General features: G+C 42.9%; 1 long non-coding RNA gene across 2 annotated transcripts in view; it reads left to right on the top strand.

Annotated features, from left to right (window-relative positions):
* Positions 1-27,788, top strand: part of LOC140737516 (uncharacterized) — a 67,573-nt gene that overhangs the window by 14,312 nt on the left and 25,473 nt on the right. The window contains exon 3 of one of the 2 annotated variants that reach the window (XR_012101183.1): positions 4,829-4,953. The exons of the other annotated variant lie outside the window; for it this stretch is intronic. This is a non-coding gene — a long non-coding RNA (uncharacterized lncRNA). Of the gene's footprint in view, positions 1-4,828; positions 4,954-27,788 lie in introns of those variants that run through there. 2 annotated transcript variants of the gene reach the window in all.

The following is a 27,788-nucleotide window of genomic DNA, read 5'->3' as shown; positions in this document are numbered from 1 at the left end:
TGATTAGGAAATGGAAATTGTACTGGTGACAGAAGTAATGTCATCCCAGTAATGCAGTGGAAAACAGGTTTCTGTTCATTTAATGCTGAATGTTGATCAAACAGTATGACAATGTGATAAGTCAGAGATGGTGGATGTGTCAATGAAGGAAATTGCTGTCAGCTGCAGAAATTGATGGTGCATTTTCAGATGCTGTTAAGGGGTAGTATATGGTTGAGAATTAGGAGGAAGCTACCTAACCTTTTTAACAACAATGTAGCAGTTTCTGTCAAATATTGTAGAATATTTTGAGAAATGCTCAAAGATCAAAGAAAATTTGTATTCAAAGTACCGGTACATATATATCACCATACACAACCTGAAGATTAATTTTTTTGTGGGCCTACTCAATAAATCTATAGAATAATAACAATAACAGAATCAATGAAAGACTGCCCAATGTGAGCGTTCAACCAGTCAGCAAAAGACAACAACAGTACAAATACAAAAGGAAAGAAATAATAACAATAAATAAATAAACAATAAATATCGAGAACATGAGATGAAGAGTTCCTAAAATGGAGTCCATTGGTTGTGGGAACATTTCAATGATGGAGCAAGTAAAGTTGAGTGAAGTTATCCTCTTTGGTTCAAGAGCCTGATGGTTGAGGGGTAAAAGCTGTTCCTGAACCTGGTAGTGAGAGTCCTGAGGTTCCTGTACCTTCTTCCTGATGGCAGCAGTGAGAAGGGAGCATGTCCTGGGAGGTGGGGGTCCCTGATGATGGATGCTGCTTTCCTGCGACAGCTTTTCATGTCGACGTGCTCAACGGTGGGGAGGATGGACTGGGCCGTATCCACTACTTTTTGTAGGATTTTCCATTCAAGGGCATTGGTTTTTCCATACCAGGCTGTGATGCATTCAGTCAATATACTCTTCACTACACATCTATAGAGGTTTGTCAAAGTATTGCATGTTATGCTGAATCTTCGCAAACTCCTAAGGAAGTAGAGGCACTGCTGTGATTTCCTCATAATTGCACTTGTATGTTGGACCCAAGACAAGTCCTCCCAAATAATAATACTGAGGAATTTAAAGTTGCTGAGCCTCTCCACCTCTGATCCTGCGATGAGGACTGGCTCATGGACCTCTGGTCTCCTCCTCCTGAAGTCAATAACAGCTGCTTGGTCTTGCTGACATTGAGTAAGAGGCATCACTCAGCCAGATTTTCAATCTCTGTCCTATATGCTGATTCATCACCACCTTTGATTCAACCTACAACAGTAGTGTCTTCTGTAAACTTAAATATGGCATTGGAATTGTATTTAGCCTCACGGTAAAGTGAGTAGAGCGGGGGGCTAAGCACACAGCCTTGTGGTGCACCAGTGCTGATGGAGATCGTAGAGAAGATGCTGTTGCTAATCCAAACTGACTGGGGTCTGCAAGTGAGGAAACCTGGGATCCAATTGCTCAAGGAGAGATTGAGGCCAATGTCTAAGAGCTTATTGGTTCAGTTTAAGGAGATGATGGTATTGGATGCGGAGCTGTAGTTGATAAAGAGCACCATGATGTCTGCATCTTTGCTGTTCAGATGTTCCAGAGTTGATTCAAGAACCAATGAGATGGCATCTGCCACGGACCTGTTGCTCCAGTAGGCAAATTGGAGCAGATCCAAGTCGCGTCTCAGGCAGGAGTTGATGTGTTTCATCACCAACCTCTCAAAACACTTCATCAGTGTGGATGTAAGTGCTACTGGATGATAGTTGTCGAGACAGGTCACCACAGTCCTCTTGGGCACTGGTATAGTTGAAGCCTGTTTGAAATAGCTGGATATCCAGACTGCTGAAGTGAGAGGTTAAAAATCTCAGCCAGTTGATCAGCACAGGTCTTTATTACTTGGCCAGGTGCCTGTCTGGGCTGGATGCTTTTTGTAGGTTCATGCCCTTGAAGGCTACTCATACATCAGCCTCAGAGACTGAATCATAGGATCATTGGGGCTGTGGAAGTTTGCGATATCAACATCAAGTTCCTCCATGTTTTGGTAGTTGAAGTGAGCATAGTAGGGATTGAGTTCATCTGGAAGTGAAACTCTGCTTTCACCTTTTTTGCTTGATTTATCTTTATAAGGTGATAGTATTCAAGCCGTGCCACAGCTCTTGAGCATCCTCGATGATTCACATTTAGTCTGAAATTGCCACTTTGCCCATGAGATGCCTACCTGGAGTTCTTGTAACTTTCTTGGTCACCTGACTTGAATATCTCTGATCTGGCCCTCAGCAGACTGTGGATCTCATGATCCATCCAAGGCTTCTGATTGGGGAAAACTCTACAACTGTTTTAACAAAATCCATAATAAGCATGGTGTATTCATTGAAATGCACAGATTTGTTCTTGGTCACGGCCCAGTCAATTGACTCAAAGGAATCCTGTAGCCATTCCTCTTCCTCCCAGGACCACCTCTTTGTTGTTCTAATCTCTGGTGCTTTGTCCTTTGGCCTCTGGCCTGTTTGCAGGTAGTCTGGGCATGCTCTGGGCTTACACTCAGAGGTGAAATCAAGGCAAGTGAGTTACATCAGGCCATTATCAAACACCAGTGAGGTATTGGTGATGCAAAGAACAACTTTGTTAGTGATGTGATTGTACCAGTAAGAGATTTAAGTTACTTTCATCCCTGGACCCTGTCATTCCATTCACAACCCTCTGGATCAATAACAGCACAATTTCCAAATCCAGGTACTCACCCTTGGCTACACTTCCGTTTTGACAAAATTCTCAGAAACTGCTTATTCAGGAACTGCTCATTCAGTCTGTGAGAAGTTAGCTGATTCCAGACCTGTATTGGCTTGGCAACTCAGGGAAAAAAGTCATAGTTGTATTACAAGAAACTAAAGCTAAGATGAATAAACACAAGAGATTCTGAGTTGCCTGGAATCCACAAAATGCTGGAGGAATTCAGCAGGTCAGGTTTCATCTATGGAAAGGAATAAAGTGTTAGTGTTTTGGCCTGAGATCCTTCATCAGTCCTCATTCATCTAGATAACAATTTAATCACAGAGAGGTAACAATTTCTTTCCTTTCAGATAAGTATTGGAAGTTGAGAATGTATCCTTTGAGCAAACAAAGATGGGAATTGGGGAACGGGTTGAAGCCAGGAGATCATTGCTGTCTTACCCAAAGCAATCTGTCATCTCCCCTAGCTTCACGGTGGAAAAATTAAGTAAGATTTTCAAACCTGGTGGCCACCAATGACGTGCTGAGTTCTTTATTTTTGTTTTTTTTTCTGATTGTGTTTCATTCTGCACCTCCCATTTCCCCTTTCCATAGGTTCCCCATTGTCTGTCTGCTCTCTGCCAAATTGAAGACAAGCCAGGGAGGGAGGGGCCCTGTTCCAGGGTTTGACTACATTGCTTAAGCTCAGCCACAAGGGGGCATCTGAGAGCAATAGTCATTGCATTCTGCCAGGTGGTAATGTGCATGACTTCACTCAGTTTACCACCTGCTGGCCTGGATGTGTGGGGAACTCTGGCCTCAAATCAAGATCTGCTGTGATGTGTCGTATACTGAAGTTATGTCCTCTCAAAATAACATGCAATTTACAGTTTACTGTGGCAGAGTGAAAAGAGTAATACATGCAGGCACAATAGCAACCCAACAGCTGTTGAAATAGCCTTAGTGAGTACCCAATATGTACTTTATAGCTGGTATTACCAGTCTATGGTGAAAAGGTGTTCTATATTCCCCTTAACTTTTCATCATCATATTTTAATTGTCATTTAAAATTGCAGAATCAAGGAGGTATCACCCGTTAAGATGCAGAGAACAATAACATTGAATGTGGAGGCTAGCAAGGAGAGTGGTGAGGACAAGATGAACTATCATGGTTCCAGGGAGGAGGGAAAAGCACGGCAGCAGAATTATGTGAAATGGCAAAGGCCTGTCAGTTATGATGGAAAATAAATTCCAGTTGAGGGAAAGGAAAGGCTTGCCAGAAGGTGGCACAGAATCTGATACGATCGGAGCAAATTGAATAGCGATGAAGATAATACAAGAAAACAAAATTGATAGCATGAAGCATGTGCAGTAAAGGCAGCCCCAGGGGTCAGTAGGCTGACAATGAATGTTCGTCTTTAGCCTAACACCAGGAATGACAAATCAGAGATGACCATTCAAATCTGAGGGAAGAGTAGACATTGGCAGCACAATTCAGGACATTTACCAATTCAGGGTGAGACCGATACAATTATCCCTTCACAAGAGTGACAGAGTGGGCCTGAGTCAAACGGGAAAGGTAACCGAAGCGTCCAGCTAATCCTCGAAGTGACTGGCCTCACTGGGCCCCATCTCTATCTCCAAAGCAGCTCTTTCTACTTGAAGATAGTGAACAGATTTCAGATTTCCAATCTCTGCAGTAGTCTGTAATTTTGTTCTGAAGGCTGCTCACTTCTGAGGAAAGGCTAATGGCCTGATATGTTTCTCCTCACATGAATGAAAAATAAATAACTTGCCCATATATCAGGATTCCCAGTATCTTGGTCAACATTTATCACGTCAATTATTGTCACCAAAAATACAGTAATTTTTGCCTATGAAGTTGCACATTAAGTTTGAAAGTACTTAAATTTATGAGGTTAAGTGATAGCTACTGTAATAATTATGACAAAGTGGTAAGGCATATTTCTTTGCCAAACCACATCATTTGGTTAATAATATTCCAAACTGACACAAAGGAATTTGTTTATTATTAAATGTTTCCTTGTTCTAGTTACAATAATTAAATGTATGCATTTTTATCTTAGAATAAAATCCAAATTGGGCGTCAGCCTGAAATGTTAACTTTACTCTCTTCCATAGATGCTGCCTGGCCTGCTGAGTTCCTCCGGCATTTTGTGTGTGTTGCTCCGATTTCCAGCATCTGCAGATTTGCTCTTGTTTGGTTCACATTTTTTTTTGCCAGTCTATTCTTGTGTGACTAGTGCTTTGGTAATTTGAATCCAAATATTCAATAAAATGTAATGATAGTAAACAGTCCCAATGGCTTTGCTTTTATAATAAGAAATTCTTTATCAAAGCTGGCAATTTTTAAGAAGGGGATCTGGTGATATTATTGGCTGCAGTGTACATGAAGTTCAAGGGTGTGAAGCTTCTGTGGGCGATCTCACCGCTCCCCCGACGGCACAGGAGTGCCTCCCTCATCACCGTGCACCCACTTGTGTCACTATCTCACAGGAGCCATGTCTCCGGTCTGTAAACCGTGCATCTGCCTCCTGCTTGTCTGCTATTTTGTGACGTATTTATTAAGGTAAATGTCACGTGGGTCGGGACGTGATCGAAGCAAATGAGGAGACGCTATTGGTTAGTTATTAGCCGGCGAGAGTGAGCCTCGGGGTATGATGTTTTTTGTTGTTGACTGCTTAAATACACCAATTTCGCTGATTGGAGCACTAATTTAGTTCGACCGCTAATTAGAATATTTGGGTACGCTGATTTGAGCGCTAAGATCACTACATTGTTCATTTAGTTTCGTTAGTTTTTTTTCCAATAAAAGATCGTTCGACTTTGCTGGTTTCGTAGCTTTCTCGATTTGGAAGTCCGCCACACAGTGTGGAGTACCCTGGCTTAGTCTCTCAGCGATTTCGGTAACCGCAGCAGATGTCAAACCTTGATTTAATGTCAATGTTATAAAGTACCTCACTTCGAGATAACCATATAGGGTAGCGTCACGATTAAACTAAGAAAGGATGAAGGGCTGGGCTGACAGGAACACTGGATAAAGAGAGATATTAAGGCGCGGTTATGAATCTAGCTGGCAAGGTGAGGGATCCTGTAGACTAGTAAGAGTAAAAAAGTGCGGGCCGGGGAAAGAATAAATCCCTTAAAGATCAGGGTGAAACCAAAGGAAACGGATGAGAGAGATGCTTAACAAATTTTTCACTTCAGTTTTTTACCATGGAACAAATGATGGGTGCTAAAGAGAAGGGGGAGATGAGTGGTGTTGTCTTGGACCACATTTGAAATAGCAGAAAGGGGGAAAAAGTGAGGTAGTGTTCATGGGTTCAGTGTCTGTTCAGAAATCTAATGGCAGAGGGGAAGAATCTATTCCTGAGGCGTTGAGCTTGGAGATAGTAATGGGAAGAAGGCTTGTTTTGGGTGATGGAAGTCCCCAATAATGCTGCCTTTTTGAGGTATGGCTCCTTGAATAAGTCCAGGATACTGGGGAGGCTGACTGACTTTTCCGCAGCTTATTTTGATCCTGTGCAATGCCCCCCCCCCACCCCCCCCCCCCCCAAGACAGTGATGTGGCTAGTTAGAATGCTCTCCACGGTATATCTTTAGAAATATGTGAGTGTCTTCCGTGACATACCAAATCTTGTCAAACTACATAAAAAGACTCAAGAAGCAAGTTATAACATGACCCAGAAGAAGAAAAGTCACACAGTTGGTGAGAACCTAACAATGCCAGAATGTAAAATTACAGTGAGTAGAATGCTCGGACAAGATGCTGCACGAGAAATTGAAAAGGTTTCACTCTCAAACAGTACAATAAGTCGACATATTGATGACATGTCACAAGATGCTGAAGAAGTTTTGTGTGATAAACTGAAAAGTAACAGCAGCTCTGTCCAGTTTAATGTGTCAACAGATTTCACCAATAAATGTCACGTAGCATTTGTGAGATTTGTAAATGATGGTGAAATTCAAGGAAACTTTTTCTCTTGCAAAGAGCTGCCCAAAACTAGCAAAGGCCAAGATATAATTAATGTTTGGTCTTCATATCTGGAAAAGAAAGGTCTGTCTTAGAGGAACTGTGTTGGCATGAATAAATATTCATGTTGTAAATAGCATTAAGTAAATCAATTTACAACCTTTATTTAAATTAAATCTACTGAGCCTACCTTCGGAAAAAGTAAATCCCATTTTGGCTTAAGCCAGTTCTTTAACAGAAACTTATTATGTTTGCCTTATGAGTTTTAAAAATTTATGTAATGGGAAGAAAGAGATTAATTTCAAGAAAGGTAAGCCAAGCTTAACTACCTGTTTTTGTTTTCAAGAAAAGGTCGGCTAAAAATTCATTCTCTCCTCAAAAGAGCATTGACAATTATTTTTGGATTATTATATCTACAACTTACTGATCATGCCAACATACTACGAGTTGTAGGTATAATAAATTTGCGCAAGGATTCCCTGAGACCTGAAAAGTACTTCAAGGGTTCCTCCAGGTCAGAAGCACTAAGAATGGCTGATGTAGAGAGTAGAGCAGTGGGCTGAGCACACATCCCTGAGGTGCACCGGTGTTGTTTAATCTCTGCCCACAGGTGACATTCCGGAGAACTGGAGAGTGGCTGATGTGGTAGCAATGTTTAAAAAGGGTAGCAAAAACAAGTCCGAAAATTACAGCCAGAAAATCGGACATTGGTGGTAACTAAATTGCTGTGTGTGTGTTGGGGTGGGGGGGGGGGGGGGTTGGTATTCTGAGGGACAGGATCACCAATATTTGGAGAAACGGGGTGTGATTCAGAACAGTTAGGATAGCTTTGTGCGTGAGAAGCCATGTCTGACAAATCTTTTGGAGTTCTTTGAAGAGATAAACATGCTGGTAGATGAGGGTAGGACAGTGGATGTTGTGTATATGGACTTTGACAAGATCAGGCTAGTCCGGAAAGTTTGATCGCTTGGGATCTGGGGGAGGTAGTGGATTGGATTTATAACTGGATGAGTGGTAGGAAGCAGAGGGTGATGTCGAGGATTGTTTTCATAGACTGTTGGCCTGTGTCTAGTGATGTGCATAAACTGAGACCTTTATAACAGTGATTTGGAGGTGAATGAACAAGAATGGAAAGCTTAAGTTTGCAAATGATGCTAAAATAGGTGGTGTTGTCCATAGATAAGAATGTAATAAAAAATTACAAGGGGGTCTTGATCAGCTAGATATGTGGGCTGAAGATAGACAAATGACTTTCAATCCAGACGATGCATTTTGAGAGATTAGACCAGGATTGGACTTGGACAGCGAATGGTAAGGCTCTGAAGAGTGTTCTGGAACAGAAGGACCTGGAATGCAAGTACATCCCTCGACTCTGTTTTATGTCCCTACTTCACTGCCTTCTACCTATATCACCTGCTCTGGATCTTTTCAATGATCTCAAGTCCCCTGGCCCCTAACTTATTTTTACTATGGATGCCCAGTCTCTATACAGCTCCATCCCCACCAGGAAGGCCTCAAATCTCTCCATTTCTTTCTGGACACCAGACCTAACCAGTTTTCATCCACCTAGTGGAACTTGTCCTCACTCTAAATAATTTCTCCTTCAGCTCCTCCCATTTCCTTCAAACTAAAGGTGCGGCCATGGGCACTCGATTGGGTCCCAGCTATGTCTGCCTGTTTGTCGGTTACGTGAAACTCTCCATGTTCCAAGCCTACTCTGGTAACTATCCTGCACTCTTCCTATGTTACGTCAACAGCTGCATTGGAGCTGCTTCCTGCACCCATGCAGAGCTCGTCGACTGCATCCACTTTGCCTTCAGCTTCCACCCTGTCCTCAAGTTTACCTGGTCCATTTCTGACACCTCCTTCCCCTTTCCCAATCTCTCTGTCTCTCTCTGGAGACAGCTTATCTTTTGTTGTCTGTGACAAACCCACAGACTCTCACAGCTACCTTGACTGTACCTCCTCCCGCTCTGTTACTTGTAAAAGTGCCATCTCCTTCTCTCGATTCCTCCATCTCTGTTGCATCTGCTCTCAGGATGAGGCTTTTCATTCCAGAACAAAGGAGATGTCCCCCTTTTCCAAAGAAAGGGGCTTCCCTTTCTCCACCATCAACGCCGCCTTCAACCGCATCTCTTCCATTTCACGCATGTCTGCTCTCACCCCATCCTCCTGTCACTCTACCCGGGATAGGGTTCCCATTGTCTTCAGCTACCACCCCACCAGCCTCTGTGTCCAGCACGTAATTCTCCACAACTTCCGCTATCTCCAATGGGATCCCACCACGAAGCACATCTTCCCCCCCCCCCCGGTCACTTTCTGCTTTTCACAGGAATTGCTCCCGACACGATACCCTTGTCCATTCATCCCTCCTGGCAGGCGCAAGAAGTGCTACACCTGCCCTTTCACCTCCTCCCTCACTACCATTCAGGGCCCTAAACAGTCCTTCAGCTGTGAGTCTGTTGGGGTCACCTGCTGTGTTCAGTGCTCCCAGTGTGGCCTCTTGTTTATTGGTGAGACCCGACGTAGATTGGGAGACCACTTTGCCGAGCATCTACTCTCTGTCCGCCAGAGGAAGCAGGATCTCCCAGTGGCCACCCATTTTAATACCACGTCCCATTCCCATTCCAGTATGTCCATCCATGGCCCCCTCCACTGTCTTGATAAGGCCACAGTCAGGTTGGAGAAACAACACCTTATATTCCGTCTGGGTAGCCTCCAACCTGATGGCATGAACATTGATTTCTCGAACTTCCAGTAATGTCCCCTCCCCTCTTCACCATTCCTTTCCCCTTTTCCCTCTCTCACCTTATCTCCTTGCTTTCCTCTGGTGCTGCTCCCCCCTTTTCTTTCTTCCATGGCCTCTGTCCTCACCTATCGGACTCCCCCTTCTCCAGCCCTGTATCTCTTTCCCCAATCAACTTCCCAGCTCTTTACTTCACCCCTCCCCCTCCTGGTTTCACTTATCACCTTGTATTTCTTCCGCCACCTTTTAACTCTACGCCTCAGTCTTCTTTTCTCCAGCTGCTGAAGGGTCTCGGCCTGAAATGTCAACTGTCCTCTTTTCCACAGATGCTGCCTGGCCTGCTGAGCTCCTCCAGCATCTTGTGTGTAATGCAAGTGCATACGTAGTTCCCGGAGGGTAGCGACACAAGTAGACAGGAGGGTGAAGAAGGTGTTCAGCATGCTGGCCTCCATCGGCCGGTCGGTTTAGGAGTAGGGATGTTCTCTTGCAGTTAAATAAGTCATTGTGAGATGGAGGATAGTAGACAGTTCTGGTCACCCTGTTATAGGAAATACATTGTTAAGCTGGAGAAGGGGAGGAAGAGAATGCCTGGACTAGAGGGCCTGAGTTAGACAAAGGATTTGGCCACGCTGGATCTTTATTCCTTGGAGCATAGGAAGATGACAGGTGGCCTCATAGAAGTTTATAAAAGTAATGAGGGATATGGATAAGTTGGGCAGTCATAGTCTTTTTCCCAGGCTTGGGGAGTCCAAAACGAGAGAGTACAAATACCAGATGAGGGGGGAGAGATTTAAGAGGGCTGAGAGGTAAATTCTTTACAGAGAGGTTAGTGAGTGTTTGGAATGAGCTGCCAGAACAGGTAGTTGAAGCCAGTACAATTGCAGCATTTAATAGGTATGAGGAGGGCAAGGGCAAGGGCTTGGAGAGTTATTGGTCAATCATGGACAATTGGGACTAACAAGGAGGATGCTGTGGTTGGTATGGGCCATTTGAGCCAGAGGGCCTGTTCCTGTGCTCTGTGGCTCTACCACCCAATCGGGTATTTAAGATCATGAGGGGTATTGACAGGATGAAAGCACATAGTCTTTCTCCGAGGGAGGGGGCACTATAAACAAGAGGGCCTAGATTTAAAATCAGAGGCGAGAGATGTCGGGCAGCTTTGTTTTGTAAAGAGTGCTGCCGATTTGGAAGAAGCTGCCAGAACCCATTGTGGAGGCAGGTGCTTAGCAACGTTTGTTTAGAATACAATGCAGAGCAGGTTCCTCCAGACCTTCGAGCCGTGTCACCCAGCAAACCCAGCCCAATCACAGGACGATTTACAATGGTAATGACTTACTAATCGGTACTGTGGGAGGGAACTGCAGCACCTGGAGGAAACGCACACGCACACAGGAAGGAACATACAAACTTGTTTACGGAGGACTCCCCGAGCTTGATACTGTTGTACTAACCACTACGTGACTGTGTCTAGCTACAGGCTTTTGGCGAAACCACGTTTGGAGTCCTGTGTGTGCGGTATTTGTCTCTATATGTGATGCAGTACAGTTTCACTGGATTTCTGAGACAGGGAGTTCTGTGAGGAGGGGTTAAGCGAGATTGGATTACACTTACTGGAATTGATAAAAATGCAAAATTAGCTCATTGCATTTGATGTGATAGATCTTCAAAAGCTGCTAACTAGCTAAAAAATCGTAAACCAGGGGTATAGTCTAAAGGTAGTGGTTGGCCATTTATGAGTCAGGTGGAAATTTTCTCTCATAGGTTATAAGTGCAATCCTAAGATTGATAGCTTCTTAGTCTTTCAGGAAATTTGTGGAGAATGGGTAAGAAAGGGAAGTTGAAGCACTAGTTTAATAATAATCATATTAAATGGAAGCTTTATTCCATTACTTTTACAAATCTTATATATTTCAGGGATGGGCAGAGTTTATGTAAACACTGGTCAACAGGATAAAATATACAAATGGGTCAACAGGAGATCACAAGTCATAGTCTTAGGCCTTTTAGCCTGACCTTTCTATGTGAATTGCATTGGCCAACAAGTAGTCCTCTCTGGCCAATAAACTTCTAAACTTTTCCTATCTACCTATCTAGATGGCTTTAATGACAGCTGGGATCAGAATTGAATCTGGGTCCCTAGACCTGTGAGGCACTCCTGTAGCTCACGTGCTTAACCTGTAGCCTTTACGGCCTTATTGTGTCCTCTAGGCTTTATCAGTTAGTCTTGTATCGTCAGAAAACTTGGATACCTAGCACTGTTCCCTCTAAACTGCGCAGCTGGGCGGCCACACTAACTGAAATGCTCCTGTGCACGTAGCCTGCGTTCCCGCGCAGCTGGAGTTTTCTTTTATATAATGTCTTATTAAAGTGCCGCGCCATTTTCAGGCCGTGTAAAAATTTCCTTTTCAGAGCAATGGCTGGTCTGCACAGTTGTAAAAAACTAATTTAAGGGAACATTGACACCTGCTTTTGTGCAATAGCTGGGAAAAATTCCCCATTAAGATAATTTAACAGTAATGGAGAGCCAAACAGGAGAATATAGATTTAATGGGGATGCAAATGCTCTTGAATCCTATTACTGAAACTTTCAAAATGCATTTGATAAACACAACCCTTTACAGCAGAACAGATCACTGTTTCGTGTTTTATCCTCTCAGGCAGTAACGAGGTTAACTGGAAAGTTCCACTGAGGAGCTAGCAAAGGGAGGATGGGCCTAACAGTCTCCTTCTTTTGCTATAATAACTTGCGTGCTGCAGGAATTTGTTTCAGCCCTCAGCTCCAAGCCATGTCCAGGACTGCCTGTGGCTTTTTTCTGTTTTGCATCCCATCTGGTTTTAATGCATCTTGGAGTAAGATTGGCCAATTGGTCCCAATCATCGCTGACTAATGAGCAACTGTGCACTGGAAATTCATGTTCATCAGGAGCCCCACTGGCCCAGACATTCCAGTCAGACCCTTCTTCTGGCAGGATTTTGACAGCAGCATTTTCAACCAATTGATCCGGCTGGGATGTAACTTCCATTTTCGGAACCAAGTACAGTGCCCTGTCAATATTCATTCATTTTTTTCAAAACTATCTTCTACTGAAAAGAATGCTACAAATCCCTTTTATTTTTATACTTCAGATTCAGAGTAGTCCTCTGAAGAATTAAAAACAATAACTGAAAACTGTTGGACTTTGAATAACTGTGAACCTGTGTTTCACTGTGTTCTCCCAATGCAGTTTTCCTGTCAGCTCAAACAGTGTAAAATTGGATTCATTGTGATCCTTTTGCCCCGGAGACAAACACAGATTGAATTTATGTGGCTCATGTATGCAGATAAAAATCATCTGATGTGTACAGAATCAATGCTGGGCCTCCTTGGCAGCAAGGTTTGGTGGCCTCCAGTAAGAATGAGTCAATCTTTGAGGCAGATCAACACAGAGACCTGTCTTTAAATGAGTTGAATCAGCACTTAGTTATGAGACCCTAAGGCAGGGCCATTTTAAGCATCTGCATAAACACAGATGGTGAGGAAACAAACCAGTAATAAATTTAAGCACAAGGAGCAATGAAAGGATGAGGAAAAATCAACAACACAGTGAGGCATGCTGGAGCACATTACGAGAAAACAGACTTGTGCTATCATTTTTTTTGTGCAATGAATTGATTTCCAACAAACAGCAGGCCAGAATTAGGCATTACTCATGGAGATAGTGTAATGAAAGGAAAAGCAGAAATGATTGAAGTTCTCTGTTTGAACTTGTGGTTTTAATTTGCCATCACGCATGTTGGTAATGCATTAAGTGGGCAGTAGTACTGTGGTCGGATGCTAGACAAACTGGGTGTTAAATTCAGCTCTCGTGGTTTTACTGCTGGTTAACTGTTTTGTGCACTGTTGATGTGCTGATCTACTACTGCTTACTTTGCACATTTAAAAAAAATACAGCAGAAAATAAGCTTTGCTCAAGATTCTCCATTCCAATTTCCTTTTTGAAGTTGACTTTAAAAGACAGTGGGGAGTTTGGCAGGGTTCCTTAGGTGAACAAGGCACAACATGCGTGGCCAAAGCAGAAGTCTGTTGCCAATCCCTGTAATGTGGATGTTAACTCCGCACCTATCAACACTGACAATTTGCTGAAAGAGAAAAAGACGAGAAAAAAAACCACAAAGCACATGAGGTGGTGTTAGTACAAATCCATGCTCTTTGGGTTTCACAGAATAATGTGTCATGAGGAACTCATCTGAGAGCTCTCAGCAGCATGCAGACGATCACAGTTACCACATATACTACTGCTTGGAAGTGACATTAACAACAGACAACTGACAAGTCATTGAGTACATAGAGCTGAACGAAGTTACTGATGTTCCCCTTCTACCATTTATTTCCATAAATCACAGTTCACAATAGTGAGTGAAATCAATATTAGCAGCTGTAAGGCAATGCATGAATACAAGAGCAGTGATATGAGGGCAGAATCTCACACCTGTTCCTACAGTCAGTGCTATCCCATTAAAAAGATTCATCAATGCACAGCAGGGAAGTGAGAAGAACTACCGTAATTGACCTTTAGGTAAGTTTGAGTCTGTTGGGAGAATTTGTCATCCCATTGAATGTTTAAATGTTTGTTGGCATGTGTGTGAACACCAGCAAATTTCTGAGTTGAGGCCATTCTGATTTCCTACAGTCTGCTTTTATACCTTAAGTGAACTAAGATTTCCTCAAAATAGTTTAGTGGGGATATTGAAATGCAACACACACTCAAAGAAATCATTGCAGCCGATGGCATGCCAGCATGATCTGAATCTGTAAGCAGGTGTTTTCTGTAATGCCTATCTGACAGGCAGGGAACATGGAGCGAATTGATGGCCCCCAACTATCAACCCCTACACTGGTGATGCCTGACAAATGCAGACAGAGCAAAGAGTTAAATTGTACCACAGGAAAAGCTAATAAGGCGAAGAATGCAGGATGGAAGGTGCTGTATTTAAATGTGCATAGCATTTGGAATAAAGTGGATGAAATCGTGGCGCAATTAGGGATTGGTCAGTATGACGTTGTGGGCATCACTGAGTCGTGGCTGAAAGAAGATCATAGCTGGGAGTTTAACATCAAAGGATATACTTTGTATTGAAAGGACGGGCAGGAAAGTGGGGCTCGATTGGTAAGAGATCATTAGGAAGAGGTGACATAGGGTCAGAAAGTGCCAAATCTTTGTGGGTGGAGTTAAGAAACTGCAAGGGTAAAATAAAACATTATGGGAATCATATATAAGCCTGTAAATAGTGGCCAAAATGTGGGGTTGAGTTTGCAAAGGAAGCTGGAAAGGGCATGCAATAAGGGGGACTTCAATGTGCAAGGGGATTGGGAAAATCAGGTTGGTGTTGAATCACAAGAGAGGATTTTGTTGACTGCCTACGAGATGACTCTTTAGAGCAACTTGCGTCAAGCCTACTCGGGGAAAGGTTATCTTAGATTCGGTGTTGTGTAATAACTCTGATCTTATTAGAAGCGTAATATAAAGGAACCCTTAGGAGGCAGTGATCATAATATGATTGAATTCATACTGCAATTTGAGAGGGAGAAGCATGACTCACATGTATCAGTATCACAGTGGAATAAAGGGAATTACAGAGGCATGAGAGAGGAGCTTGCTCAGGTGGATTGGAGGAGGATACTGGCTAGGATGATGGCAGAACAGAGGAGGCTGAAGTTTCTGGGAATAGTTTGCAAGGCACAGGATAGATACGTCCCACAGAAGAAATTGTTCTCAAATGGCAGGGCTAGGCAACTGTGGCTGATAAGGGAAGTTACAGACTGCATGAAAGCCAAGGAGAGGGCATAGGAGTGGGAAGCTGGATGATTGGGAAGCTTTTAAAATCCAACAAAAGGCAACTAAAAGCTATAAAATGGAACACATGAAATATGAGAGCAAATTAGGTGTTAATATAAAGCAGGATACTGAATATATAAAGAATAAAAGCAAGCTGAGAGTTGATATTGGATCACTGGAAAGCTATGCTGGGAGGTAGGAATGGGGGACAAAGAAATGGCAGATGAGCTTGTAAGTACTTTGCTTCAGTCTCTACTGTGGAAGACACTAGTTGTATGCCAGAGGTCAGTGAGTGTCAGGGAGCAGGAGTGAGTGCTAGGCAAACTCAAAGGTCTAAGGTGGACAAGTCATCTGGACCAGATGGACTACATCCCAGAGTCCTGGGAGAGGTTGCAGAAGAGATAACAGATGCATTGGTCATGATCCTGCAAGAATCACTTGTTTCTAGCATGGTCTTGGAGGACTGGAAAATTGCCACTCCACTCTTTAAGAAGGGAGGAAGAGAAAAGAGAGGAAATCATAGGCCTGTTAGCCTAACCTCAGTGGCTGGGGAAGTGTTGGAGTCCAGTATTAAGAACAAGGTATTGGGGTACTTAGAGACTAATGATAAAATAAGTCAAAGTCAGCATGGTTTCTATGAAGGGGAATCTTGCCTGACAAATCTTTTGGAATTCTTTGAAGAATTCAAAGGCTTTTTCCACTGAGGCTAGGGGAGAAAAAAACCAGAGGACATGGGTTAAGGGTGAAGGGGGAAAAGTTTAAAGGGAACGTTGGGGGGGGGGCTTCTTCACACAGAGAGTGGTGGGAGTGTGGAATGAGCTGCCAGATGAAGTGGTAAATGCGGGCTCACTTTTAACATTTAAGAAAAACTTGGACAGGTACATGGATGAGAGGGGTATGGAGGGATATAGGCCAGGTGCAGGTCAGTGGGACTAGGCAGAAAAATGGTTCAGTACATCCAAGAAGGGTCAAAAGGCCTGTTTCTGTGCTGTGTGTAAGTATGCTGTGCTATGGTAAGTAACAAGCAGGGTGGACAAAGGAAAGGCAGTGGATGTCATTTACTTAGATTTTCAGAAGGCATTTGATAAGGTGCATCACATGAGACTGCTTAACAAGATAAAATCCTATGGTGTTACTGGAAATATAATGGCATGGATAGAGGAATGTTTGACAGGCAGGACAGAGAGTGGGAATAAAGGGGGCCTTTTCTGGTTGGCTGCCAGTGACTAGTGATGTTCCTCAGGGTTATTAGGACCGCTACTTTTCACATTATTTGTCAGTGATTTAGATAATGGAATTGAAGGCTTTGTGGGAAATCTTGCAGATAATATGAAGAAAGGTGGAGGGGTAGGTAGTGCTGAGGAGGTAATGCAATTGCAGCAGGACTTAGACAAATTGGAAGAATGGGCAAAAAAATGGCAGATGGAATATAGTGTTGGGAAATGTATGATAATGCATTTTGGTAAAAGGAACAATACTGCAGACTATTATCTAAATGGGGAGAAAATTCAAACATCAGAGGTTCAGAGGGACTTAGGAGTCATCGTGCAAGACTCCCAGAAGGTTAATTCAGGAAGTCTGTGGCCAGGAAGGCAAGTGCAATGTTAGCATTTATTTCAAGGGGTATAGAATATAAAAACAAAAAGATTATTATTATTACTTTATTGTCGCCAAACAATTGGTACTAGAGCATACAATCATCACAGTGATATTTGATTCTGCACTTCACGCTCTCTGGAGTACAAATCGATAGTAAATATAATAAAAATTCAAATTATAAATCATTAATAGAAAATAGAAAAGAGAAAGTAAGGTAGTGCAAAAAATCCAAGTGACAGGTCCGGATATTTGGAAGGTACGGCCCAGATCCGGGCCAGGATCTGTTCAGCAGTCTTATCACAGTTGGAAAGAAGCTGTTCCCAAATCTGGCCGTACGAATCTTCAAGCTCCTGAACCTTCTCCCAGAGGGAAGAGGGACAAAAAGTGTGTTGGCTGGGTGGGTCATGTCCTTGATTATCCTGGCAGCACTGCTCCAACAGCGTGCGGTGTAAAGTGAGGCCAAGGACGGAAGATTGGTTTGTGTGATGTGCTGGGCTATGTTCACGATCTTCTGCAGCTTCTTCCGGTTGGACAGGACAACTTCCATACCAGGTTGTGATGCACCCTAGAAGAATGCTTTCTACGGTGCATCTATAAAAATTAGTGAGGGTTTTAGGGGACAGGCCAAATTTCTTCAGCTTTCTCAGGAAGTAAAGGTGCTGGTGGGCCTTCTTGGCAGTGGACTCTGCTTGGTTAGACCAAGTCAGGTCATTTGTGGTATTCACACCGAGGAACTTAAAGCTTTTGACCTGTTTCACCTGCGCACCACTGATGTAGATGGGTCGTGCGGTTTGCTACTCCTTCTGAAGTCAACAACCAATTCCTTCGTCTTGCTGGCTTTGAGGGATAGGTTATTGTCTTCGCACCATGCCACCAGGTTCTTAATTTCCTCTTTGTACTCAAACTCATCATTACCCGAGATACAGCCTACAATTGTGGTGTCATCAGCAAACTTATATATTGAGCCTGAAGCTTTATTAGACACTTGTAAGGCTACACTTGGAGTATTGTCAATAGTTTGGGGCCCCTTATCTCAGAAAGGATGTATTATCATTGGAGAGAGTCCAGAGGAGGTTCACGAGGATGATTCCAGGAATGAAGGGGTTAACACATGAGGAGCGTTTGGCAGCTCTGGGCCTGTACTCACTGGAATTTAGAAGAATGCGTGGGGATCTCATTGAAACCTACCAAATGTTGAAAGGACTAGATAAGGTGGATGTGGAGAGGATGTTTCCTCTGGTGAGGGTATCCAGAACTAAAGGGCACAACCTCAAACTTGAGTGGCAACCTTTTAGAACAGAAGTAAGGAGGGTTTATTTTTAGGCAAAGAGAGGTGAATTTGTGGAATGTTCTGCCGCAGACTGCGGTGGAGGCCAAGTCTGTGGGTATATTTAAAGCAGAAGTTGATAGATTCCTGATTGGTTGGGGCATCAAGGGATATGGTGAGAGGGCAGGTGTATGGGGTTGAATGGAATCCTGGATCAGCCATGATGAAATGACGGAACAGACTGGAAGGGCTGAATGGCCTAATTCTGCTCCTATATCTTATAACATTAAGGATCAGGCAGGTAATGCCATTGTGGATGACATTGTCATGGCTGTCCCAACAGCAGTGTGGAAGAATATTGGAAGCCCAAGTAGCTGACCACCCTGATCCAGGATGAATGGACACATCAGCAACTACTTTAAAAATATACAGGCACATGTAAAAAAAACTAAAAGAATTTTTCAGATCTTGAACTTTCATATTGTTAAAAGACTGATGTGCTTCAGAATTCTTATCCTAAACACCCTTGTGAAGGAGTATTTTGGAGTTATGTGAATATAGCAGATATTAATTCATACCCAAACCAATCTTGAGTTCTTTCTATCACCAGCTTCAGTTTCTCTCTGGTGACTTCGATCACAATTCACAACATCCCTAACACTCCACCTCACCCCTTCCTTCACTTGCCTTGAAATGTATCCATGTCCGTCCCTACATTTATAACCATATAACAATTACAGCACGGAAACAGGCCATCTTGGCCCTTCTAGTCCGTGCCAAAAGCTTACTCTCACCTAGTCCCACTGGCTCGCACTCAGCCCATAACCCTCCATTCCTTTCCTATCCATATACCTGTCCAATTTTACTTTAAATGACAATACCGAACCTGCCTCTACCACTTCTACTGGAAGCTCATTCCACACAGCTACCACTCTCTGAGTAAAGAAATTCCCCCTCGTGTTACCTTTAAACTTTTGCCCCCTAACTCTCAACTCATGTCCTCTTGTTTGAATCTCCCCTACTCTCAATGGAAAAAGCCTATCCACATCAACTCTATCTGTCCCCCTCATAATTCTAAATACCTCTATCAAGTCCCCCCTCAGCCTTCTACGCTCCAAGGAATAAAGACCTAACTTGTTCAACCTTTCCCTGTAACTTAGGTGCTGAAACCCAGGTAACATTCTAGTAAATCTTCTCCGTACTCTCTCTATTTTGTTGACATCTTTCCTATAATTCGGTGACCAGAACTGTACACAATACTCCAAATTCGGCCTTACCAATGCCTTGTACAATTTTAACATTACATCCCAACTCCTATACTCAATGGTCTGATTTATAAAGGCCAGGTTAATTTTATTAACCTCTTCCCATTTCTTGTATTGCTTTGCAGCCATTCTGTCTGATTATACGTGTGTGGTGTAGTTCAGCAATTCTTTCCACATTAAGTACAGTTTCAGTATTAGTGCGTGTTAATGTGTAAAAATTGCTGTCTGGTTAAACCTTGAAATAGTGCAGTGTATTCTTTCCCCTGTAGAACTCCACCTCTCCGCCACACTTCCACCTCCTGCTAACATCCTTGGAAGCAGTATCCACAGGAATGTTAGCTGAGGATCTGCTTGCAGTGTTGCTGGTTGCTTATATTTATAGATTATTTGATCCATGTTCTATGTGTTTCAGCAAGGGCTTGCTTCACAGCGTTCCTCTTGAGACTTGTTCTAGCATGGGATTGGAGGAAAACCAGAGGAGCCAACACATTACCACAGCCACTCAGAGCCTTTGCTGCTATGTCTGTTTACCTCAGTGGCACCCTTCAGAAGTTCAGACTAATCTTGAATGAGTCCCAGGTAAAAATCTGAATGTCATCAGGGACGTTTGGGGTGAGTTTCCCATTGAATTTTCCAGTCATCGATGAAATATAATATGTCGGGCAATAATGCTGAGAACCAACAGTTCATGCAGAAGAACTTTGCCCAGCTGAAAGGAAAAAAATTCAGTTGCTTTCAGTTCCACACATATCATCTTGCTCAGTGAGGCAAATCATTTTCTAGCCAATTAGTATTAATGAAGGACCGTCTTATTAGATGTGTTACATTGGTCCTAAGCTGACTTATCACTGACCAGGTGCAGCACTGAGTAGCATCAAGGTTGCTTCTATTAACCCTTCTCTGCAGATCAATTGTTTTGTCTGTTCAAATTCACTAATATTCTTCTCAACTTGCTTTAAGTGATGTAGGAATAGTGAAAATATTCAGAATCAGAATCTGGTTTATTATCACCGGCATGAAATTTGTTAACTTAGCAGCAGCAGCAGTTCAATGCAATACATATCTAGCAGAGAGAAAAAATAATAATTAAAATAAAACATAATAATGAATAAACAAGTAAATTAATTATAAATATTGAATAGATTTTTTAAAGGGGGCAAAAACAGAAATACTGTATATTAAAGAAAGTGAGGTAGTGTCCAAAGCTTCAGTGTCCACTTAGAATCGGATGGCAGAGGGAAAGAAGCTGTTCCTGAGTCACTGAGTGTGTGCCTTCAGGCTTCTGTATCTCCTACCTGATGGTAACAGTGAGGAAAGGGCATGCCCTGGGTGCTGGAGGTCCTTAATAATGGACGCCGTCTTTCTGAGACCCCGCTCCCTAAAGATGTCCCGGGTACTTTGTAGGCTAGTGCCCAAGATGGAGCTGACTAGATTTACAACCTTCTGCAGCTTCTTTTGGTCCTGTGCAGTGGCCCTTCCATACCAGACAGTGATGCAGCCTGTCAGAATGCTCTCCACGGTGCAACTATTGAAGTTTTTGAGTGTATTTGTTGACATGCCAAATCTCTTCAAACTCCTAATAAAGTATAGCCGCTGTCTTGCCTTCTTTATAACTACATTGATATGCTGGGACCAGGTTAGTTCCTCAGAGATCCTGACACCGAGGAACGTGAAATGCTGGAGGTATTGTGAAAGATTCACATGCCTAGGCTATTTTTCGTGTAAAAGAAAGGTGATAGCAGAGGCCTGCGACCTTCAACCTGTGGAAGAAGATCTACTGTCTGCTGAACACAAAGGCTTTTTGTGTCCAGCAGACATGGTACGTGTGGTTTCGGGAGTTGGGCTGGAGTGTCAACAGAGCATGTAGTTTTCTCTTGACTACTCATTAAATATATAAAGTATATACTTCTGCTTATATATGTGTGTGTTAAATGTGCCCCTTCAAAAAGTATCAGCCTAGAAACTTATCTAGGTCATTTTTCAGCTTTAAAAAGTCTCTCTAATGTTTTAAAATGCCGTATAAACATCACAATACTTAATAGCACCAGTTGAAGTAGATTATAGAATATAAAACAGGAATAAGCCCGTGGTCACAATGTCTGCACCAAACACAATGCTGAATTAAATTAATTCTCTTCTGCCAGTACTGTAATGATCACTTCCCTCCAATCTCTACATATTCGTGTCTCTTAAATGCTACAGCTGTGATATTTCTCTACCCGTATCTATAACTAATTTATATTCTGCTGCCAAGAAGCTGGATGAACTCAGCAGGTCCGGCAGCATCCGTTGAAATGAGCAGTCAACGGATGCTGCACGACCTGCTGAGTTCCTCCAGCTTGTTTGTACGTCTTGATTTGACTACAGCATCTGCAGTGTACTTTGTGTTTTCTATATTCTGCTGTGTCCTTTGAAAGCCCTCTACATCCTCCATAGCTTCACCAGTCTTTGTGTCACCAGGATGCATCACACCATCTACATTTTCATCCGAGTGATTTTTATATTTCACAAACAACAGAGGCCACAGCAACAATCCCTGCAGAACACAACTGGTCACAGGCCTCCAGTCAGAGTAACATCCTCCATTACTACCATCTGTCTTCTCAGAGCAAGCCAATTCAGAATCGAAACTCCCTCATCACCATTTATTCCATGAATTATAATTTTCTGAATCACCCTTCCATAAGGGACCATGTCAAATGCTGTGATAAAATAGATGTAGGTAATACCCGCTGTCCTACCATCTTCAGTCATCTTGGTCACCTCTTCAAAAAACTCAGTCAGTTTTATAAGACATTATTTGCCCTGCCAGCTGACAGCCCCTAATTGGGCCATTTTTTTGTCTTTGTAGTTGGTTTGTAGAAATGCCATATTTTCACAAATGCGTGCAAATCCTATTCGTAAGATTCTTGAGATATGGTAAATATGGCCTCTAATTTCCTAGATTATTCCATTTTCCTTCTTGAGCAAAAGAACAATATTGGGTACTCTCCCGTCCTCCAGGACCTCGTATGTTACTGTTGAGGATACAAAGATCTTCATCAAGGCCCCATCAATCTCCCCTCATGAATCATTCAAAAACCTGGGATATATCCAGTCAGAACCTAGTGAATTGTCCACCTTGAAGCCCTTCAAAAGATCCAGCATTGCTTCCTTCTTGATCTCACCATGCCCTAGCACAAAAGCATACCCCACACTAATTTCACTATCAGTGTTGTTGAGCTTTCTAGTGAAACACCAGGCATCAGCGCTAAGCTTCAGCTAAATTTCTCACCCTGTTTGGCAATACGTAACAATGGAGAGTTTATCAACCAAGACTTAAGGACACACATACACAATAACACCAGCACTCTTTAGCTACTAAGCGGTGCCATTTACTTGAAGGTAACAGGACTACTGATTACGGAGAGGTAGCCTGAAGGCTGGTGGATCACATGGTACAGGAGGAATGTCCTCTACCTCCAGACTTCCTCTGTGATCATAGGATCATAGCCAGGTACTTTTGGCAGGAAATTGTTAGGAAACCTCTGTATGTATGTGAATGCAGTTTATGAATCCCTGCACTTTGTGGAAACCTAGATATGGCAGCATTTGTCTGTGCCTCGTCTGCTGGACCTCATGAGCTAATGGAAAAGTAGATGGCTTGACTCTGTGGGGTAGCCAACATCAATGTTCCCTAACACAGCAGTCGTCAGCAAACTGATGTGTGGAATATATCAGCAGTCGTGGCTGGAATGATCCTAAGGCTGGCAGCTGAGCGTGAGGGTAATTTTGACTTTCTGTGTAAGATTTATCTAAGCGGTCGTATAAGCTTGTACTCAGATTAGGAAGCCGCTGATGTGCGTGAGGACTGCTTTGTGCAAAGCCTTATCTGCTTTAACATTGCTTTTCTGAGAGATGCAGCTAAGCATGAAGATCTCTCTGAAGCCTGAGTGGATAAATGTCTGGGTGACATTTCCTGGATGTTTCTTGCAGTATAGTTCCCATGGGTGCCTGTGGAATTGTACTGCGGCTTTTGTGTGGCCACGTCACCCTTAACAGTGTTCGGTGTGGACAGCGGCAGAGTAAGTTTCTAGTTACCTGCCTACAGGAAAGATCAATAAGATTGAAAGACTGCAGAGAAATATGCAAGGATGTTTCCAGGACTTGAGTTACAAGGAAAGACTGAATAGGTTAGGACTTGACTTCCTAGAGTGTAGGAAAAAGAAGAGAGATTTGACAGAGATATACAAAATTATGAGGGGTATAGATAGGGTAAATCATGCAGGCTTTTCCTGCTTTTGTTGGGTGAGACTAGAACTAGAGGTCAAATCACGAACAAGAGAAAATCTGCAGATACTGGAAATCCGAGCAACACACACAAAATACTGGAGGAACTCAGCAGGCCAGGCAGCATCTATGGAAAAAAGTATAGTTGAAGTTTTGGGCCGAAACCCTTTGGCAGGACTGGAGAAAAAAAAGTGGGATCTCCCAGTGGCCACCCATTTTAATTCCATTTCCCATTCCCATTCCGACACGTTCATCCACGGCCTCCTCCATTGTCGTGAAAAGACCACACTTAGGTTGGAGGAATACCACCTTATATTCCGTTTGAGTAGCCTCCAACCTGATGCCATGAACATTGATTTCTCAAACTTCTTGTAATGCTTCCACCCCTCCCACTTCCCCTTGTCCCTCTCTCATGTTAACTCCTTGCCCTCCCATCACCTCCCTCTAGTGCTCCCATCCCCTGCCCCTTTCTTCTTTTTTCCATGGCCTTCTGTCTCTTTCATCAATCACTTCCTAGCTCTTTGCTTCATCCCTCCCCCTCCAAGTTTCACCTATCACCCGGTGCTTCTCTCTCCCCTTTCATATCTACTCCTCAGCTTTTTTTCTCCAGTCCTGCCGAAGAGTTTCAACCTGAAATGTCAACTGTGCTTTTTTTCCATAGATACTGCCTGACCTGCTGAGTTCCTCCTGCATTTTGTGTGTGTTGCTTGAACTAGAGGTCATAGGTTAAAGGTGAATGGTGTAATGTTTAAGGGAAACTTCTTCACTGAGTTGGTGATGAGAGTGTGGAATGAGCTGCTAGTAGAAGTGGTAGATGCCGGTTCAATTCCAACATTGAAGAGCTACTTGGATAGGTACATGGATGGGGGGGGGGGGGGGTTATAGAGGGCGCAGGTGCAGGTGGATGGGACCAGGCAGGTTAATAGTTCAGCATGGGCTATGCGGGCCAAATAGCCTGTTTCTGTGCTATAGTGTTCTATGACTCTATATATAGACTGGTATGCATCTGAATATCTATGAATATAATGTGATTGACCCTCCAGATAAGTGTTATTTCTAAGTTTCAACTTTAGTAAAAGCTGATTACTCAATAAGTGATCTATGATGTGGAAAAACCAACTGGTGGATGAACTCAGCTGGTTAAGTAGTATTTGTGCAGACAGCTGGATTGTCAATGATTTGGGTCAAGGACTGAGTGTGGAGAGGGAGGCAGTATAGAGAGAGAGGGCTGAGGCAATGGCTGGTAAGTGATTGATGGAACAGGTATGGTGGGGTTGATGGGCAGGTGGGTTTAAGGGGAGAGAGTGGGATTAGAGACAGGGCCAGATGGTGATAAGTGGAGACTAAAGAGGCTGCAGATGCTGGAACCTTGTAAGTAAGGAAGGTGATCAGTGTAATCTGAGAATTGAGAAATGATTCTTCAATGGAACCAGTTGGTGGAGAGAATCAGAAACCCATTAGATAGCTTGTGGGTGATAGACAGATGGGATAAAGTGGGGAAATTAAATCAACCAGAACTGCATAGAGTGTTACAAGTGTGATCATCCAACATCTCATACAACTCAACAATTCTTGTCACAACTCCTACGCTCAATACGAATCACGTTCTTTAACGCCCTGTCTACTGCGTGTCTCCGCTTTCAGGGAACTGTGTACTTGTACCCTAAGATCCTTCTATGCTAAATACACCCCGAGGCACTACCATTCAACCTGTCCTGCCTTGTTTTAATTTACCAAAGTTCAACACCTCGTACTGACATGAATGAAGTGTCAAGATCTGGATTAAATGTAAATGTTCCATGATCTTCTGCTAACTGCATGACAAATATTCAGGCTACGTCCACACTAGACTGGATAAATCCATAACCAGAGCTTTTTCTCTTCGTTTTTACCCTCCGTCCACACTAAAACGGCGTTTTCGTCCCCCGAAACCAGAGCTTTTCAGAAATGCTTTCCAGGGTGTGTAATTTTGAAAACGCCGCTTGGGCAGCCTAATGTAACATTGTATGGAAATACAAGCTAATACTGATGCATACATGTTTTATACATTTAACAAGGGGCTTTATTAATGCAACATAGTTCGGCAGTTTTTCAGTGTTCATCGTCAGCCAGGTCATACTGTCGGTGAACTCCCTGTCGGTTGCCTCCATACGCTCCGTTATTTGTTTTTTTTTTACTTTTAAGTCCTCCTGCATGAGAGCCAACAGCTGTCCATTGTTTTAAGTTTTTCTGGTCTGTAACTGTACAAACACACACTGTCTTTCACAGCGAGATTCGACACCAAACATGTTGCTTGTTTTTGGTAGATGTGTCCTGCGCATGCGCAGTAGGAGGAGATTCGCTGAAATATCCATTTCAATGTGGACAGAGATATTTTTAAAAAACAACTAGTTTGGATGCCAATCGTTTTTATGCGAAACGGACGTTTTCAAAATGATCTGGTCTAGTGTGGATGTAGAAGGGCCGCCATGGGAATTCACTGGGCAGTGAGTGACATTGAACTTGGACCTCTCTCTTGCCGTTAGTCAAGCTGCAGCCTCACAGCTTGAGACCAGGCTCAATCCCGATTTATGGAGCTGCCGATATGGAATTTGCACTTTCTCTTTGTGATCATGGGAGTTTTCTCCGGGCGCTCTGATTTCATCTGCCTCCCAAAGACCTACGAGTTTGTAGGTTAATTAGTCTGTAATTTGCCCCTGATGTGGATGTGGGTGATAGAGTCTGGAGAGCGTTCACGAGATTGTGGGGGAATAAAAAGTTAGGATTAATGTAGGATTAGACTACATGGATAGTCAATGGTCTGTGTCATCTTGATGAGCTGAAGGGTCTTGTTTCTATGCTGTATCTTACTATAACACTTATCACTGTACACAAACATGTTCAAAGTGGGTGTTCAGTGTTGTATCGTTTGGCTTGGTCTGGTATCTCATAGAGTTCAGACACTGAATTAGTGAGGATGAGGGCAAAACCGAAAGGGGAGAAGCCAAGGCTGACTGTTATCTCAAGAAATCTAGTGGGAAGAGTCCAAGAACTCCAAGAAATCGTCACAAATAAGTAACGAAATTTTGAAATGTAACTTTGTTATATAAGGTAGCCAATTTGCGCATAGCATGCTCCCACTAGCAACAATGTGTTGTTTCCTGATGGTGTGTCATTGTTTAAGGGATCAATTATTCTCTACAATTTCTTACTTCTACCTGAAATGGCCAAAAGATCCTTGGATCAGCATCTCATCCAAATGGTGGCACCTCAAACAAATAGCCCTTCTTCAGTAACTGTACTAACTTGGACTATGAAGTGGAGCTTGAATTTGCAAACAGACTCAAAGCAGAAAGAATGGTTAATATCCTGCATGCCTAATAGGCATTAGGAATATTGGGAACTACTGTATGTTTCTTACTTCCCGTACTACTGCACAGATCAGAGTTAATGGATGGCCTTGATTTTTATATACATAACCATAAACCATTAAACCCCAAAATTAACTACTGTGGAAAAGGCATGTTAGGAAATGGAGAGAAATGTTATGATTTAAATGTTGGTAGTTATTGCAATCAGACGTGGTAAAAAGAGCTGTTAACATTTATACAGCACTGTGAGTTGTCAGGAAGGAGTAGGAGTTATCTGTCAGGATATGACTGAGCTTTTTTGTGCAAAAGAAAAAGAGAATTTGAGTGCCTGTTTAGGCGGAGTTCAATGATAGAAGAATTACAAGTAGGAATCTGCTCCAGGGAACTTGGAAACGATAGGAAGGGAGAACAGGAAAAAATTAGAGCTGGGGCTCCAGTTGCAAGAAGAGATTTTAAATCTTCACAGCACAGAATGTGGCGTACACCAGGGAGTATCTTAATGTGTGAGCATGTTTATTTTAGTAGTTCAGAAATCTTTTCTTAAACACTAGGCCAGAAGCCCAAAAGGGGGGAGGGACTGGTAACAAAACACGAATCAGTGTTTGCAGGAAATAAAAAATTAGGATCAAGTAGTCAGAGAAATATAAACTTTACTGAGACCTAACATTAAAAGCACTATTCAGAAAATGGACTTTTGTAACGTATCAAGTGTTGCAAGGGGAATAAAATGGGAGGGAGAGACAGCATATTTAAGTATTTATTTATTCAGAAACAGCACAGAATAGGTCCTTCTGGC

This window comes from Hemitrygon akajei, chromosome 2 (assembly GCF_048418815.1).
Source record: "Hemitrygon akajei chromosome 2, sHemAka1.3, whole genome shotgun sequence".
Lineage (NCBI taxonomy): Eukaryota > Metazoa > Chordata > Chondrichthyes > Myliobatiformes > Dasyatidae > Hemitrygon > Hemitrygon akajei.
The sequence above is the reverse complement of the archived record's forward strand: the minus strand, read 5'-3'. Positions and strand labels throughout refer to the sequence as shown.